The sequence below is a fragment of the Patiria miniata genome, unplaced genomic scaffold (genome assembly GCF_015706575.1).
Source record: "Patiria miniata isolate m_02_andy unplaced genomic scaffold, ASM1570657v1 HiC_scaffold_7, whole genome shotgun sequence".
Classification (NCBI taxonomy): Eukaryota; Metazoa; Echinodermata; class Asteroidea; order Valvatida; family Asterinidae; genus Patiria; species Patiria miniata.
Genome location: NW_024037074.1, coordinates 17,112,752 through 17,132,742, shown reverse-complemented (window position 1 = coordinate 17,132,742; position 19,991 = coordinate 17,112,752).

Genomic DNA, 19,991 nt, shown 5'->3' with positions numbered 1-19,991 from the left:
CTTGTTTCGCCTAATTTCGTAAAGACAACAACACGTCCTTTAATGATATTATTTTTTGTTTTTTGTTTGTTTACTTTTTCCTAGGTTTTTGCTGGTCCCATGCCCCGATCGACTGACTGACTGACTGACTCGCCGTCACTTTGTGAACTGGGCAGTGCCGGATACTCGTAACGCCAATGAAGGTGCAAAATCCGGCCTATTTAAGCAAAAAAGGGCTCTCTGAGCCCAGCTTTATTAGGCTAACCGTATCTTATTATCACTGACAACATCAAATAAAACCATACATGGATATGTTGCTCGTGTGAACAATTACACCGCACTGAGACACTACTGTATTGTACCAACGCTTTTTTTTTTAGCTTCAGTCGAAATGCATCGTTTATGTCGGTGGAAAAAAGTCCCTCCCCTTCGGCGCATCAACCTACTTCAAACAATGAAAACACCACCGTTGGATGTCGAGAGCAAATTTGTCCCTTGTCAGTCTGGCTTTACACAATACATCCTCACAGTCAGACATGATAATGATAAAGATTGCCCTCCCAACTCTCCCAGGAGAAAGACCAAATCACCTGCGTGTCTGTAACAACTCCACTCATCCTCGCCCGTCACTTCCCATTCATTTCTGTTAATTGAAATTAAAGTCACAAACAAAGTTGCCGAGATAAAAAGGGCGAAGAAATCGCCAGTTTCCCCCTAAAGTATTAATCAAGCACATCGGAGCGGAAAGATAAGATCGGTATACAGGGAGATAGGGCAAATACATAAATCAGATTCAATTGACGCGCATTCATGCCGAGCTTGTTCTGCCGTAAAGCTAGCTTGCAAAAACAAGAGCACCACTTGCTTCGCTTTATGCTTCTTCAGTTTCTTCTTGAACAATGAAATCTTCGGCCGAGTTAACAAAGTGCGCATATCGGAATTGCTATCTCGAGATAACATCTCTCTTACCAGAGGTGCTACGCGGTGGAAATAGTCCGAGTTGGGCTGGCGTTTCCAATTTTCCGGGCCACCGTCTACCCTCGTGTTTCCCCCCTCTAAATTGTCGTGCCTGGTCCGTTTCAGGGCCTGGGGTTCTTTGTCGCGGTGGATTTGATTGACCCGACATTTATGGAATGAAATTGCTGCCAAGGTTTTATTGTATCTGGCGGGGTGGGTAGTATCATTTTATATAGATCCCAGCTTAGAACTTCGAGATCACTGGGTATTAATAGCAATTGGGACGGAGGAGTGCAAACGCCTTGATTTCGCAAACAACTTAATCTGAGTGAATATAATCAGTAATGATACGGAGAAGGGATGCTCTTTTTTGCGCTCCAAGTTGCCCAGAGCACAGAGCTTGGAGCGCCGACTAGGAATGATCCAACAGATTAACTGTGAAACCGCGCCATATGGGCTAGATCAAATGAAACGGTCGTGTGCCCTCAGTCAAAACCCCCAAAACTGTTGGGATTGTCAACCCAACGTTGCGCTGACCACAAATTCCTACATGCTGATTTGGTTTGACTTTCTCACCAACCCACTAGCGGATCTAGGGGGTTGAGGGCTTGCAATCCTCCGTTCAGCCGCTGAATGTTTTGTTTTTGTTTTATGATAGGCCTACCAGTAAAATGGTGCGAAAAATAATAAATTTGACTGAAAGTTCTTAAATTTAGTCTCTAATTGCCTTACAATGGGGAGGGGGCATGCTCCCTGAACCCATAGCAGGGGCACACCTTCACTCAAATATCACCCCCGTCTCTGTCCGTTCCCTAAAAGCTAGATCCGTCCCTTGCAACTTAATATCTCGGTATTTCGACCTTTTATGTCAATACCACCGTTTATAAGTATTTGTGACGTAATAAAGCTGAAGACTCTGCAAAAGCCACTTCGGAAACGGAACTAAAAGAGACAAAAATTGGTTAGAAATGCACAGACGCTTGCGAGCAGGCCTGGTAGTCATGTACGCACTCACTGCTCATTCGACCAATAGAATTGCGCCCAACGCGTGTGACATGCGCGTTAGCGAGGTACCGTCCCAGTAAGTCTTCGAATAAGATATTATTGTGTCACCGGTTTATTCTACAAACACATTGCAGAACGGAGACACATTCTTGTCTACAGAGGTGGAAAACAATGAAATCATATGAAATTTCATGTTCAACTTGATAAAAGAATTAGGGTTTTTTGCCGTAGTGGTGTACATTGACTGCGTGTGAACGCTCCGATAAGCTCTCATTAGCCAAACTATTTGACCTGGTCGATAAAAATATCCAGATTTGAAAAAAAATAGATTAATTATACTTTGCATGTTTGATTTCTGACAAAATGCTTCACTGAGCAGTACGATTAGCGCAATGTTTTCCAATACCAGTACACAATAATAACAATTCATGATTGCCAATGGAAGTTTATGTGATATACTAAGTAATTTCTGCGGTTCTTGCTTGTGGGCAGATATCCATTTCACTTCTTAATCCAAATGACTACCCTCCAAAATGGAAAGAGGACCATAATCACTACAAAATGTCCCCGGAGGATCGAGTGCGCATGCTCGACACGTGACAATGAATGCGCGCGCGGCTGATTAATATTCAAAGGGCTGTAATTGGGATGAAATTATTGCTTTAATTGTCTAAGAACATTTCACATAATTATCTGCTCAGTAATGAAGAGTGGTTGGCAAAATTATAAATATCTAAATATTTTTTTTATGTGGACCACTTTTTTTGGTAAACAGGGTCGAACTAATTACATATTCATAACGCAAGTCACCGCCAGCAGCTAGCTTGCGGTGAACAGCCGCCACATGTCCCCGCTGTTTACAGAGGGCCGGCCGGTGTTATGACATACAATGAGCAGGCAGCGTCGTCCATGACTTCATTTGTGTAATTAATTTGTCCGGGGATTCTTTTTTTCTCTCTCCTCCCTTCCTCCCCTTGAATGGGTGGTCTGTTCATTGGTGCTGGGGGCTTGTTGGTGATAGTCGGTTACGGGTTGATTTGCCTGCGTGTTTTTGCCGGTGGCGAAGCCCTGCTCCGCTATCCCCGTGTGATATCGAGCTCATCAAGAGGGCTCTGAACATAGCTGACTCTCACGCGTCGATTCCTATAACAATTGCGTATCTTTTATATAATTTTGCATTGCGTGGTATCGGTTGGCACTCGGCAGTGGTTTACCGTTCGGCTTTACAGTGTTGACACCGCTATTAAGTCTTACCCGCCCGATATCCAGCATCGTCGCTGATGACTCGGCTACTCCCAACCAGATTCCTCGTTTGCCGGTTGAGTGCTGGGTGTATATATTTGCGGCTTTGGCAGAGATAACTCCCTGATTGCTGCGGCGAATCGATTGAAGCCGGGGTATTACCAGTTCTTGTCAACACGTAATTAAAAGCCGTAATTGCCGACTCGCCTATCAACAACAGATTATGGCCGACTTCTAGATATCCAATGAGTACTGCCCGATCGCTCAGCCAATCGCGTGACGAGTTGGCGTGACGTCACCCCGTCCATGGGCTCTATATCGTAATCTAAAGAAATGGACATGGACGACAGAGTTTTATATCTATTTGATAGTTAGGGAACCACGGCAATCAACTCAGGTTCAATAGGTATCGAGCAGTTATTACAGCATATACCACAATCGTGTGTCACACTCTGGCATAGTTCTGTCGTGAAGGAAAGAGAGTTATTGTTGCCTAGCGGGGGAAGGCGTTTAGAGGTTCGTCTTAGGTTGGAACCATCTCTCATCCTCTTTGGTGCGTGTTCGCAATCTCCGTGCGATCTAAGTTAATAGTCTGGGGTTTTCAGTATTTCATTGACTGATTTCTAAAAGTTGGACACTTCGATAAGGAGCGAGAAGGATGGAGGGACACAAGTCTTTTTCTATTGACGCACTTTTGTCTAAAGATCCTCCTTGCACGGCAAGGGTGGTGAAACCACGGAGTCCGACGGCAGCCACGGCGGCCAGCACGCTCACCGCCGTCCAGTATGCCGGTCTGCATGGGCAACTTCAAGCCGCACTCAGTGAGCGACTGGCGTACTTCCACGCTCACGTCCCCGCGACCAGCCAAAGCGTTAACAACCCTGCCAGAGTTTTTGCTGCGGCTGCTACGGGCAGTATCATCCCCAAGCCGGGCCTGCTCAACCTGCAACCGCCTGGCATACACGGACCGGCCGTCGTCACCTCTAAGCACGGCTCCAGCGTTGGTGTACCGGTGCCGGCTATCTACGCTCACCCGTTGTACACCGGGTACTTGAACGGACAACACCATGCTGGGGTAGCGCACCTGAGCGCCTTTCACGCGGCAGCCTCGGAACACATGTTAATGAAGGCAGCGGCTCACGGAGCGGGCTTATCCGCCGGGATTCCTATGGATTTCATCCGAGGAAACATGATGATGCCAAGGATTGGAGATTATCCCGGTAAGTCATCTTTGTAAATGCTTTTTTTTACCAGCTTTTATTAAATGAAAAAAAACCCACCCGCATTTATAAATGACAGGGATGTCAGAGGCTCAAAATATTGCGTCCATAAAAATAGTGACTAAGAGATCAATGAAATTGTGCAGTATTGCATGTTTTGGGTTATTTCAATATAAAGCTCACAAACACCGACTACTGGGGAAAACCACCACTTTGACCACAATTGCTGAGCCTCGAACTGACGATTTCTCACCCTCAAAACCTGAGATAAGATACCCATATCCCTTTTCACAAAAAGTTCCTCAAGCTTCCATTTACAGAATTTTGTAGAAAGTACCTTCTTGGCATGAAACATGTTGTAAGTAGCAATCATTTTAAGCAATTGTGTGTCTCTGGCTTCTGCCAAAGTGTTTTTATCGAAGGAGCCAAATTAAATATCAATTCTGACTATTTCTTTTTCGCGCGCACTACTTGGCGTCTGGGGACAAACCTTTTTAATGTTCTTGACCTGCTTTGATGTCCACGCAGATTAAAAAAAAACAAAAAGCCAATTTCATATTTGAACATTCCCAATGCATGCATTGTGTCCACTGACTGTAAAAATCAATTTCTCTCACCAATGAAAGTAAAAGTGAAATTATAAATTGCTCAGCTCCTCCGACAATCGATCCTTTAAAAAAGCTATTCACGGCAAGCCCATAACGCAAAGCCAAGCTTAGAGTTAGTGCCGAACGGAAGGCCAACACATTCTTATCGTAGTGTAGAATCACCAAGTGGGATGGTGTTTGTGGTCATATTTGAGTTGGAAGTTCCACTCTTAACGCCGACACGATACGGGAGGGTTATTTTGCCAACAATTGTTCCTGTCTTTGTCTTTCATGTACATATACGCCGCTATTAATCTGTTTGTACACGGCAATATTTATGTTCACCTCAGCGCCTCTTGTAGTCAAAAGCACACGTTGCTGGTGTTGTATTAACGGTTCACTGATGACTTTTCCCCCCTCTATGATGCCGGGCACACGTGCAGCTTGACTTTAAGGCTTTTTGTCACCGAAGGGACAAGAAGTCAACACAATGGATTACATGCTCAAATTGAGCTGTAATGGTAGGGCTGATGGCGAGGAGTCGTGCAAACATTGTGCCTTTATTCAGTGCTGTATAGTTTGAAACTTGCGACCAAAATAATAACTGGGAGTTAAGTAGAAGCTCTACTTTCATCCGTAAGCTATGGGTAGAGAACGGCAGCAGTAATTTAAACAAAGTCGTTTGTCCCCATTAGAATAGTTGAGGTCTTTCACAAGATTTTGAAATTGAGTATTTCAATCATGAAACCTTTCCAATTCAAAGTATGATGAGTGTGCACAAACCGGAGTACATACAAAACGGAGACATTCAAGAAAATAATGCGGTGTTTGTTAATCCTATCACATTGAAGTTTTTGTGGTTTTTTTTTTATTTTTTATTGTGGCGTTTTTATTTAAATATGCAAAAGGAAGACAAGTAAATTTAAGGAATGCACTGCAAGGGGTGACAGTGGATGGACGGCTAGTGTTTCATTGAGATGAAATGCTCAGAATTTCTAATCTTTTCAGATTCCGTCTTTTTGTGTTACTATGTGAAGAAATGGTGTGCATTCTACTGCATAATAATGAACTGGCAACCCAAAACTCTCTTCAGATTAAACGTGTCGCAAATATTATTTTTCTGCAAGCAGAGAGCTTGACGTCGCGTGACAAACGGCGCGCTTTCGCAATATGAATGGCAAAGCTGCATGAAGCAGTGAAATCAACAGAGTTAGACATACAGACGAAGAAGATGCATTAGGTTCAATGCTTTTGTCACACGCAAAATGGACAAAAATTGTGCAAAATTATTTTGAATCAGACACTGCAAATGAGCGATTTACTATAAGCGAACAATTCCCCTTTTCTTCTACATTTGGCGACGCCCCCGAAGGCTTCATACAACTTCTAAAATCGAAAGCACTCGCCGTTGTGTTAGAGCCAACACAACTAGGATGTTTTTGAAAAGAGGAAAGGCTGGTGGGTGGTCGAGGGAAGGATATATTTCCTCCTTTGTTCTTCTACAGATCCGAGTCAGATGTATTATTATTTTTCTTAATTCACTGCAAAATGCTTCTTTCGATTCAGTCTTTTCAAAAGGCGTTATTGCGGGGGCACTCTCACTGAAAAGCGCGGGACGGAGAGAACCGCTTGTTTGAGAATGCCGTTCTTTTATCAAGTAACCAGAGCTGATTTTTCCTGTAGTTGAAAGAGTGTGTTTATATTTTGATTTCATGTTTATGGCTCAACGGTTTGTGGAGGAGATTTGTGTGTGTATTTTTTTCTGTTAAGTTTAGTGCCTTACATTCATGCGTTCGAAACGCTGTTTCCTTTATCTGCCAAGGACTATAGGGCCTAATTGTATGTGAAATTTATGATATAAATCTCCAAAAGAAAGAGTAAATTATTGCAAATTCACGCACACGCTCTTGCGTTTTCGGTGGCAATCAAGCCTACATTTCTTAAGAAAAATCACAAAAACACAGCAGCCTGTGTTAAAGTTAGTTTGTTTCCATGGCTCCGTTAGTTTCCATGGTAACCCAAAAAACAACAGCAAAAGGTCCTCTTTCAAGAAAGAAATAAAGAAAATCCAGTCAGACAAGTTTTGATGGCGCCAACCTCTCAACCAGAAAGAAATACCTCATCCTTCAAGGCGGTCATACAAACCCAGCGGTATGAAAAGAAAATGGCGGTCAAGCATGATGTGGGTGCCGTATTGACACAGAAAATCGATAGCGTTTCTTGAACGGGGAAATCATTGGTTGATTTCAGATAATTAACTCTGCGGCAATTTGTGTACACTGCTGCAGTGTAACGTGTTCACACTGCGCCGTTGTCTGATGTCCGGTCACTATTGTCCTCGTTTCCTCTTCGGCGGGTGCCGGGAGGGAAGTTTGCGCGCCCAAGCATAATTTCTCCCGCCAGTATTTTATTCACAAAATTGAAATAGGTACATCGACAGCAATAAAGGGCGAATCTGACAACTGAGACTAAATTTTATTCTAAATGTTAGTGTGCATTTTTTTCCTGCAAAACAATTACCATGAAATTTGTCCCCAAAAGGTGTACCTGCAGAAACATGCATGTGACGCCATTTCAAAGAAACACCTTACAAATAAGAACTAAATTATTCGGTTTTTGCTTGTTTTGATGGACGATTCTTTCCGATTCTGACAACAATACGATGACCATGTTCAAACCCTTTTTTGTGTGTGTTCAGTCTTGTTGCTGTACAATGGTCCGCGACAATGTTTTTCTCTAAAGGGCTGGTAAGCGTTTTATTTAGTTAAAAGATATTTTGTGTTTTGTGAAATTAGGTAAGAAGCTTACGTTACGTCTTAAGGATCGTTCAAATAAGAGGCCCAATAACATTTGATCGTTTTCCAAAAAAATAGCAATATCTTTTAGTCATCCTCTGATGGATAATTCCAGTTGTAACAAATCGTGTAGGCCTATCAACGTGTCCCACGAGAGATTTATACAACGAGGTTTCAATTAGAAATAGCATTCACTTATAATGCCGCAGTAATGCAGCATCGTGATTTGAAAATGACCACATCGTGACCGATTATTTGTAATATTGCCGATTAGATCCCGTGGCCAAGGACACCAAATGCCGTCGTCTACGTAATGATTGCATGCTATTCATGTCCATAGTTTGTTCTGGGAATTCACATGAGAATGAAGACTGGCGCTCTTTAATGATCCATTCATAATTATAAACCTGTTCGGTATTCCAATTGTGCATGCGCATCCATACGTGACGATTTTCAGTTCGAGATCAACACAGCCGACAATGTAAACTTGGGTACCATTAGGCCTATAATGGCATTTGTAATCAACATTTTCCATTGAAACAAAAGCTGACGCAAGTTGGAGATTTTTTTTTCTTCAATTTCCCTGAAAACTTCCATGGTTTTGTATGGGTACTGCAAATTTTATCCCAAAAGGTAAACATTTTGGTCAATTCATTATGTGCGCACTCTGCAGCGTGTTCCAGTGTTATGTGTTAACTATGAAGCATGTCGCCACATGGAATCATGACTATGGGATGTTGCCCATCGATTTGTGTTTATGTATTAAATTCATTTATCTTCAGTATCACCTTAACTGAACCATCGTAAAATAAGTCCATGACAAAGTTTCTTCCGATAAATAATACTGATAATACTGTTTCATGGCACTGGCCAATCACAGCGCAGCTTTTTAATCAGTGGGCAGATAACCAACCAATCAGAGAGCAGAAAACACTCTGTGCCCTAATAGTTCCAAGTTGAGAGCATGAACGAAGAAAGAACTAGAGTTTATTTGCAGAGTTCAACCACGTCAGTGAAATATCAAAAAAAAAATAATACGACGAATTCAAAGTTTGACGGAGCTAGCAGGAAAAAGCTCCTCCATGTCAGTATTGACTCGGCGGCTTAGCGCTGTTTGTTTCGGCTCTAACAAGATGATTCGCGCAAAGTGCCCTTTTTGGACAGAAATTGACTGGATACACCTGATGGAGTGTCTCTGGAAATTGACTTAATGAAGCCCAATTTGCGCGGGCGATGGAGCAAGCCGAGGCCACTTGAAAATGCTTTTTAGTTTCTGCTCTAAAACCAAAAAAATCAACAGAACGATTTATTTTTCTTCCCCTCTCTTCCAAGCGATGCTTGGACCGGAGGACTCCTGACTGATTGACCACTAAAAGCAGCTAACACCCCGCTGTGTTCATTTCTAATTAGAAATTCGTCAGCTCCAATTAGGGGATGAGACACCGGCCGGTTGAGGGGAAATCGACCGGTATCGGCTGAGTATACTTTGAACGCAAGTTTTTATTTTGCCTCTCCGGTATATTATGAGCGAAGTACCGGCCGGTTATTGCTTAATGACACTGTAATAAATGATCCTGAGTAGGTGTTTCATGGTCTGCACCGACTAAAATAGAACCAATAAATTGCGCTTCTGACTGTCAACTTTGTTTACCGCCCCACTTCTTTTTCTTTTCCTTCTTGCAGTCAATCGGTTGAGGTTGGGGCATCAAAATCTTATCACAGAGTTTTCAAAATAGAATCAATCTTACATTCTGTTGACTTGTTCAGTTTTGCAACCTAGATCATCGCTCTCGTGACACTTTATGATTCACTTAAATGAGAGAAAACCGACCCACTTAAAATAGCTCTTCTGGAAATTATTGACAGTCTGCTAGGTTAGTGTGGGTATATTCGCGGTGTCTGTGTTTTTGTTCTAATGCCCGAATATATCGGGAGGACTAGGGAAAGGAAGCGTTCTGAGTTTAGAGAAATTCGGTGATAATTAGGTTGTTATTGTCCATGACAACCGCTTCTCAAATAAGGCGGCATGGACATTTTTTCTTGAAGTTACTGGTCAAAGGTCAAAAAGGAAATAGGATTTGGAACAAACCTTCTATTTAATGTTTCAATCCATGTTGGCTTTAGTTTAGGCCTAAACCAGATTTGGGCACCCTCGAGCCCTCAACTAAAACTTGAAACGTGCTTTAATTACTTTTCTGAGTCATCGAGAGGTGGCAATTTTTCATCTAAGGAAAGCATGATGTAAAACCACTATGAAATTGATTGTCCGTAAGTTTTTTTTTATCTATAGTCATAATTGTCACCTCACATCAGCTTCGAAAAAAAGTTTTGACGCTTACAAAACATCACTCACAAAGACTCAAAGTGATATTTCTCCGGCTGTTACTCGTAAAATTACTGCGGAGCAAATGAAATTATCGAAGGCATAATTTCTTTTTGTCTGGGTCCAGATTGGGAGAATGGTTGCACCAATTATGAGTCAATCTCATCATGATAGATTACCATCGTGACCAAGATCCAAACAGATTAGACTTAGCAGTAGTGTGTCTGCTCATGAATACAAAGCAAGGGGTGGGGGTAATATGAGAGGGGTGTGGGGGGTGATTGGGGGGGGTGGGGGGGGGGGGACTGGCCAGCAGGCAGTATATCATCCAGAGCCACAACCGACAGTCTTCCCATCGACCAACCAAAAACCCCTCTCGACCCGGTGCCCCAATTTGCCGCCAATTTGTAACCGGATGAAAATCCCTAATACCATAATGGCAATGAATTTACTACCACTAATGTACGAATCCCCCCCCCCACTACCATCGCAACCTTGCATGCGTTCCTAAAAAAAAATCGGAGATGATAAAAGATTTCAGGGAAACAACATAAGATAGCTGGTGTCATTATTTTGATGATCATCGGAGCAAGAAAAGCCACCACCGGCGGTTGTTGAGACTAGGACAGGGCGGGCCGCGTGTCGTTCCCCCGCTGGGAGGGGGTGGGACGCGCGGTGGCCGGGTGCTCCCGGAATGGGATTGACACACTTTTTCGGCATTAGTGTGATTGTTGGTTCTTTTTAAGATGCCGGGAGGCGCGGTGGGTAAGGGGGCCACAGATAATAGACGCGCGGAGAGAAAGAAAAAGTTATATTGCCGATGGCACTCATCTGTGGGTGGTTCATTGGGGAGAAACTTCATCAAGTTTGTATGCTTTCGAATGGAGCTGCCATTTCTCCTCTTTAAAATGATGCAGGTACTGTCAAGTTTAGTAGTGAAGTTCTGATGACCAGAGCTGAGATCCTGGTGTCACTTGTACTAGTTGGGTGTTGCCGATGTAGTAATCAGGTCTTCGTGGGTCAAGTGCCAGTCAATCACAACTCAAATTACAAATCATGTCATTTTAGTAAGAGAGAGATAAGCAATGACATTATGATTGTTTTGTCACATATTCGCCTGAACCGCTTGTGACTTGAGGAGGGTGACTTGTAATAATTGTCTTGTGTTGATTTATGATGTCTTGCCTTCTCTTTAGTAATTGTGTTGTCTTCTCTGATTGCAACAATGACGCTGATTGAGATGACGATGACGACGACAATTGTGACACTGACTGTAACAATGATAGAGATCAATGTGAATATCGGGAATTACACGAGTTTATATGGTGTAGCTTGATGGTGGTGATGATGTGACGAAAGTGACCATGACAACGAAAAGAAATTTATGATGCCGACAGTAAGTTGCGGTGACGTAGTTGATGTTGGTGAGGCTTTTGATGACGTAGTTGGCGATATGATAATGGTGGTTATTGGGTGAATGATTAGGGTGAGAGTGGTGAAGACGTGAAGATGGTGATGGCCTGTGGTGCTGATAAAAATAATATTTGTGGAGGTGTGATTATGACAACATCTCGTACGATGATAATTGAAATGTAGCCGATTACTTCATCATCATTTCAGATAATGAATAACAATGGCCAATCAACAGAACTTGCACACAGAATGATCAATAAGTGATCAAGTTAATGACCTCATTCCCTTAAAAACTCAAAACAAATAAAACACCACTGCTCTCTTCAAGTCCTTCTCATCAGCCAGAATTGACAATCTTCTCCTTCCGTAAGCTCGTTAGGGGTCGGAAAATCAATCGGCCTAGGACAATCCCGGCACCAGGCCCATCTGCCTTCACCGTGCGCACAGTGAAAGATTAAGCACGCGGTTATATTCGGCCAATTATTATACACCATGTCTGCACATATCGACGGTAATCACATTATCTGGCCTGGACTTCATCATATACTGCGCCATAGAAACCTTTGGCATTCATCGGGGAATTGTTTTTTCCCCCTCCAAATCTTCATGTTTGAACGCACGAGAGGACTAAGGAGCAGAGATCTTTCTGTAAAAAGATTAAGGAAGCAGGGTTCTTGCTCCGTGGTTTCTTTTCTATAGAACCTTTGTCTCCAAAACTAAAGATAGTGTTTCGTAGATGTGACATGTGTTTCAACCCAAGTTTTAGTCCTAGTGAAAGTTATGAGAAAAATCAACCGTTAATGAGACCAACATTTGAAGAAAAACAATATTATTAACTCTCTTGTTTTCTCTGTATATTGACCTGTTAATCTTATTGTTTTCCAAACTTGGTGAAACGTATAGGCCTAGGTGGTATTTTTAAGTGAGTGTATGGGTGTTATTTTTTTTGGGGGGGGGGGGTTCAGATTGAAATTGGTACATACTGGGTTGAAAAACAATGAATTTAATCGGTGGTTAAAAATGAAAGGTATCGGCCTCACGTCAAACACATGCAGTGGATTTCTCTTTGTGTAATGGTGACAATAATTCCAAAGATATCTGCATGTACACGCACGCAATAATCAGCGATGATAAATGGGCAATGATTTGGCAAATGACCGTCTTAACGAGCCAGTCAGCCCTCCCTGCCGCTTCTGATTAATTGGACTAAATCGCTGAAAGATGTGAACGACTTCCTCAATAACTGGCCACTTTGCGCCGCCGTAATGCCCCGTAACGACGACAATTACCCGTTGAACACCAAACCCTGTCGTGTGTAATGACTCGGGCTGGCCCCCTCTGTTTCCTCGGCCGTGTTTACCGCGCGTCTCACGGGGGAGTTTCTTCCAAGATATCGCACTTCAGGATACCTCCCCAAACCCACGGCTGTTATTATTGCCAGCCTTACACCGAGAGGCCAGGGGAGCCTAGATCCATTCATTCCCCTCCTAGTGAATAGAATGATAGAGGGAGGGACTTTAATAAAGCCGAAATAGGTTTTAGAATGAGAGCTGAGAGGCTGGTCTTTTCAAGCTGATGTTTCTATAGCTGGGCATCGGCCAGCGTTGTGCGCGGATAGTGCAAAGTGGAAGACGATACGGTTCGTCGTGCCAGCCTAGGCTGGATTCCGGCGCTTAACACGGCGTAGAACGACGCTCGTTTAGGCCGCTAGTCCGCAGGAAACCCCGTCTTCTATTTTGCTTTCTCTCCTATTCTTTCCACGTCAGCTTTTTTTTTTTGCCTGTCAGCCCGTTTATTGTATAATGAGAGAGTAACGCTCTCTATCCCCCGTCTCTTTTTTCCCTCCACTCTCCCTGGAGTTCACGTCTTCTCATATCCAGACATCACTCGCTATTTATTGAATATACACGGTGCTCAAGTTTCCTCATCTTCATTTCAAGCCAACCGGCCCAAGCTGGGGCTGCGCCGCGCGTCCAGGGAGACACACACACACTCACAGCCCATAGCTCTGGCCCGCCTTCATCATCTCGTATTTATTAATTTGGCGTGATTGGAGATAGAAAATACCGGGGCCTTCCACTCGTCCGAACCGATTCAGAATTAGGTCGTGCTCGTCCCGGCCCGTTTAAATTACCGTAAATTGCCGAAATTGGTTTTTGGCGCGGGGTCGGGTTCGGGAAGGAGCAAGTTCAGGGAAGAGAGAGAGAAAAAAAATCCGTAAAAAAATCTCAGTGGTACGAGTTAACATGGCAGCGACAACCGATGAGTAAAAAGACCCAGCGTCGTTAAGGCCATGTAAGATGAGTTAAGCTGTCCCCAAATCCCAGCGCCACTCTGGAGTTGACTTAATTCCGTTTGCTGGAGCTGAGCGCGATTACATTCACCTTTTAATTCCATGTTGGCTATTTCACTTATCCTGTCAGCGAGAAATGCTCAGGGAACATGTCTGACTGCGAGCTCCATATCCAATTACATTATGCTCACTTGGGTTATAGCTGGACGTTTATTAATTCGTGTACGTTGACGTAAATTTAACAAACCTGGGCACTAAAGTGTAAGCCTTTCATTACATGACTTGGCGAGAATGACTTGACTTGCATGATTACAAACGAGACCGCACATCTCCCAGTACAGAAGTCCGAACTGGTTGTTCTTTTGTGTTATTCATTTCACATTGGGTATTCGTTCTTCCCGAAAGGGTTTTCTCTATTAGCCTACACCAGGGACACACAGAAAATATGTATAATATAAATTGTATAGATATACTATTTTATTCATCTGATCTTTTTTGGCCATAATTCTACGCCTTCCTTAGACGAAGGAGGACGAAATTTCAGCATCAGGTGAACATCTCGATTTTTTGGATTGAAAACTATTTTCAACACACAATTATATGATTGCCATTTTCAATGCATTGGATTTGCATTTTCAAGGTATTCTATCGAACTTACGCTCCCCACCCCGGCAAAGCGACATTTGCACTTCATGTCACATCCATTTTCATTCCTGTCTGTTTGTGAAAGCAGTCAATCACAAATATCTGAATACAAAGCAAGCAGTTTAAAATAACTATAAGGGAAGCTGAACATTTCACTAAATGTAATGAATCATAATGCCGCACGTTATTGTGGAATGTCTTTAATGCTTTGATAACATCACATTATAGGTATATGTTCTATAGATCTCAGCTAACACACTTTGGCATTGCACTACATTTAGAGTCCCCTTGCGCTCATTTTCATATTGAAACGGAGAAGACAGAGATAATATTTGCCTGGTATAATGAGGACAGGCCCGTTTCGCGCCAATAATTTTGTTTGCCATGTGCCCCACTTTGCCCCTTGTCCACCCGCAGCCAAATTAGGAAAGATGCGTCACCCCTATTCGCCTTATCAGACGACCGGCGCTAACTTGTTTGGGGGCCCGCGGATCGATCGCCGTCACTTCCAGTGAGCATTAAAGAAAATTCCCTGCCTACGATTACGACAAATTACCATGAAATTCGACACAGGAGAGGCCCATTTGCTTAATTTGATTTGGCCACACGTTGGCCGGCATTACCCGTTGCCTCGCCCGCCACGAAACGGCTGAGTGAAATTTGTTTCCCTCCGCCGAAACTGATTTGGTAAGCGATACCGTCAAGTTGAAGATTATTGAAAGTTTTAATCAATTCATGCGAACCCAAATGGTATGATTGCTCCATATTTCACTGGGGAGTGCCGGGGCTGTATCGCCCGACCAGCCAGCGCCGCTGCTTATGGTGAGAGAGTCAGATAGACAGAAGATATCCACTGCCTGCGTGGCTCTTGGAGCGTTAAATGGTGTAATAACATTATGACCCATTCCGATACTGTTGGAAAGTGATGAAGCCCCTCCGAGCCATTTTTAATTTTACAAATTGAGACTGCTAGGGTTTCAATGGAGGGCTTGGACTGGGATTGGTCGTCGGCGCCATGCCCGACCCGAAGACATACACTGCCTGCAACAGAATATAAGGAAGAGGGGGAAAGGAGGAAAATATTACTCACGAACTGAAGTGACGACTCGTTTTGGTGTCTAAATGTGAGTGAAGCCATCAGCCCACGCCGACTGATTACACGCGTAACGATTTCTAAATGCCGCCAAAGTTTTGTCCGCGTGCACTGACAGCCACGAGTAAGACGACAGACATTTTTCTTAATAACACCCCTGGTCGAAATTATGGAGGGAAGGTTGACGAGCCCTGTCGTCCTGTTTTGATAGTTTCTGTTCGGGTTGAAAGACGAACAAATCGGTTGTCTGCTGGCAATCAGGCCGCCTGATCCATCGCAGACGGTTGCTTCCAATTGCCACTCATCCCTCGAAGGTGTTAAATAAAAAGACACACAAGAAAAATACATAAACTCTCTCTCAAAATGGCGCGTGGGTACTGACACATTTTATGGGAACACATTTTATGGGACCACTACAGTTGATCCGGTGTTGAAGATTGGTTCAAAAGAAGCTGTCTGCACGTGATTATTTCATGAGAGAGGACTGTGAAGTTCTCACTCAGCTAAATTCGTTGGTGGTGCTTTTTGTATCTTTCACACAGCTCAACCCACTGCCGTTTTGATCCTATCAAATTAAATGGATATGTCTTATTTTGTGCAAGTATAGAATTTTGTATAGAATGGGTCGTCACTCAGGTTAGTAACCTATGACTTTAGACATAAAAAAATTATACCAAATGGCCAACTGTTGTTAGTATTTTAGACAACTGATTAGTATTATTGCCGGGTAAGATTGACTTTTGTACATGTACAGACACTACACCCATCATGGTAATTGGTCGTAAATTGGCTTCGTGTGTATTGTAGAGAGATGGGAAATAGAAAGTGAAGTACATATGCAGTTGCTTGTGAAAAGACAGTTACAGATGGTGTTTAGAGAGTGATTATCATCTGGACTGCATTACCAAAACAAACTTTCCTTTTCGTAAAGGGAAGTAATTGAAATTTTAAGTCAAAGGGAAAATAAAAAACACAATATTACACATCATCAGATAAGGTTCTGTCTGCCCTATAAGTGCATTTTAATATTCGGAAAATTATGCAGTTAGCAAACCAGAAATCAAACAGGGATAAATGTTTACTATTCATAAGATGGACTTGCGTCGGTGGAGGGCAATACTGGATAACGGTATGTTGCTCAATTTATTTTCATCTCGAAATCGAAACTTTCAAATATCTCGTAAAATTCTAGCAGGTGGCTCCGGATGTACGAAGGCCACGTCTCTGATAGCCACACAATTATATTTAATATTCCCGACAATTTCCGAAATGGAAAGTGAGAATAACCAACAGGAATATCGCTCCGATAGTTCAAACGCTCGATTAAGCAATTTGGCAGACACAATATATTTTTTAGAAGTAACTCATAAACATGGCGATGATATCGTTGTTAATTGCCAAAAGGCTGTCGCGACGGCCTCACTAAAAGAAGAAAAAAAAACACGCGACATGAGAAACACCGCGCTCGCGGATCTCCCTCGACTCGTAAATGTTTTTAATTAAGTCAATAAGCCATGATGTCTGCTAGATACCGGAATATCAATAAAGGACCATGATTTCCACTTATCGCTCAAATGCAAAGAAATTGCCTCCGAGGCAAAAGAATAAGTGGAGAGAGAAAATCGCACGGCTCACGTACAGTCACGACGACGGATCGAATACGGAATACACTTTACAAAGGAGTGGTTGAGATATATAATATTCAAACCTGGTCTGACGACTGACGAAACTCAGAATCGATTAATACTAATCGGCATCAACAAGTTCTTAGGATCACATTTTCTTTCGAATCGAGGCAATAAAATATATAAATTATTTATCTTGGTGTTTTATATCATTTTCATATTAAATATGGTTTGTTCCATTAAGAGTGTTTATTTTCGATTTTTTTTTTGGGGGGGGGTGCTGGGAAAAAATAGTTTTGCAAATTTATTTTTGAAATTCATTAAAGAATTCAACCATAAACATTTGTCAACTATAACAATTCCGTTTTGTGCACACTGTTTATTGTGCATTAAAGGTAAAGCGCCCTCTTTCGGTTACAATCGCAGTTGAATTTACATGCCCGGCTGTTATTTTCTTCTGATCACTATTAAGAATTTTTTGTGTGGATTTCCTGACTTTACAAAAACGGTTCAATCCAAGTGATGCATTATCTTGCATAAAATTATAATGACAAGTGGTCATCTTCTGTCTAAATTTCGGCATATTTTTTCCCAGGCACTCTAGGTATTGTAAAGATTCACTTCTCTTACTCAGAAAATGGACACAATAAAAATATGGAATAGTATCCTCGTTAAGAGATAAGCATCAAAAGCTTGGGGGAATAAAGTCCGGGAATATATTTCGGCGAATTTAGGTGCTAGCCGTGGTATTGTCCTCGGAGCCTACGTGAATCCACTCCCCATAACTGGTTCGCTCAAACATCATTAGTGTCGTTATTTTTCGAGACGGTGGCGGTGGCTCAGCACAGTCGGCCACGGCCAAATATCTTGCATTTGATGAGTTTGTAGCTTTTCCAGTCATACGATTTGTTAAGGTTATGGTCTATAACCTTTAATTTGATCGTTTGTTCTCATTTTCCGTTGGTATCTCGGGTGTAACGTTCGTGCGTATGGATTGTGCTGGTCGGTGTTATTCACATACACGTACGGCAGCGGTCATACAGAAAGGGTTGTGACTCAAGACTCGTGCTGTGCATATATGCATATGCACTGCCGCATAGTACCGCCGAAGCGCCGGCAAAATAGTAATTAAAACAAATCCTCCCTACCAGGCACCATCGGTTGCCGATTCGCGCAGATTAAAAAGATTTCAGCAAATATTATTACGGGTTGCAAACTGCAATTTATGAAATGCGACTGGCGTTCAAGGAGTCCGCGGTGTGTGTGTGTTAAACGCCAATGATTACCTCGCCTGACTTTATGGACATTTCACCGGGTGACCGTCACCGCTTCTATCAGGGGGACGTCCCGGGCATTTTAAGCGGGAATGGCTAGGCAGGGGCACGTCTGTAAATGTCACCCACTGTGAACAGAAAACTGGGGTGTGAAGAAGAAAGGAACGAAGAGGAAGTCCTTCAAAATTCCTCCTTTGCTGCTTAGAATCCCGCGATGCAACACTCCACTGGTGGCAGAGATTACATCATGCTCCAGTAACGCCCGTCGTCCTTCACAAACCACGCCCACAATATTCACTTTCTTTGCAGCAGTTTCTTTTGTCTCCTTTTTAAGCAAAGTGTTTATTACATTTCCGGGGACAAAGGACCGGGGAGTGGAGTTTACCTGCGATGTCCATGTTTTAATATACCTACCGTCCCTGCTCAGTGGGACTGGGGCAAGGCCCAAGCAGATCGATGCAAAACAGGGAGAGTATTAACAATGGCGGCGGTGAGGCGTTGGCTGATCGCGCTACGACGTTCAGGACGCACAAGCTGGAATATCCGCCCCGGATCTGGGGCACTGGGCCAAAAGATACAACTTAAACGACTGTCCCGACAAGGTGAAGGATTTTTTATTGCCATGTCGATAATTGTCCACTTGATGCCGAGCAAGTAATTACTAGATTGCGAATAACTGGTTGGAATAGCTGCTGTTTGATTTCAGTAACCAAATGACCTAGCGCGCCCTCAAGAGTTTAAATCTGTCACCGTAAAAAAGACTTTGGAGAATAATTAATTACGCCAAGTTGAATGAAAGTCCGATATTAATAGACAAGGTTTTGTCAGTGTATCACGTGACTTTGAAGTCACGTGATAAGAGGAATGAACTGTGAATGGCTGATGTCCTCACCAGACACACAACATCGATTGCGTTGCGTGACATTGCAATCTTTCTCTCTTTGGTTGCCATCGAAACATGCAGCAGAATGAAACAAGGAACGTCTCAAAAATCCTCTTAATTTTGAAAAAAATCCAAGGTGTGAAAAAAAGAAAAATACAACGCGGTGTCATATAGCCAATGCTAACTGGTCCGCGGATTATGATTAATTTTGGCCTAAACGGTTCCGTAATACACTCCATGCAATTGGTTTATTTTTCAGCCCAACAACGAGATCCAATCAGCTAATGTGGGTCTCCTGGGAGCGTCCGGGGCTCCTCAAACCTTCCCTCGGGCCGGTCAAGGCGGCTCCGCTTGATATCAGCAATGACAAGTATATACACGGCTTAAACGCTCGGTCCATCGGGGAAAGAAATCTCCCGACTTTGACAGGGATAAATACTTAGTTCACCAGAACGATCCCTTTCCTTGGGGTATGGTGAATCTTAGTCCCCTACAGCATACACCTTTTCCTCTGTCTTTATGTCGCCTTGGAATCTAGGGGGATCTTACCGCACCTAAGCCATATAGAGCGTGGCTTCCGGCTCTTAAATTTGCCCATAAAGACATCTCTTTTAGATCATTGGTGTCATACGGCTGTGAGGATGATCCTTTTGCTTG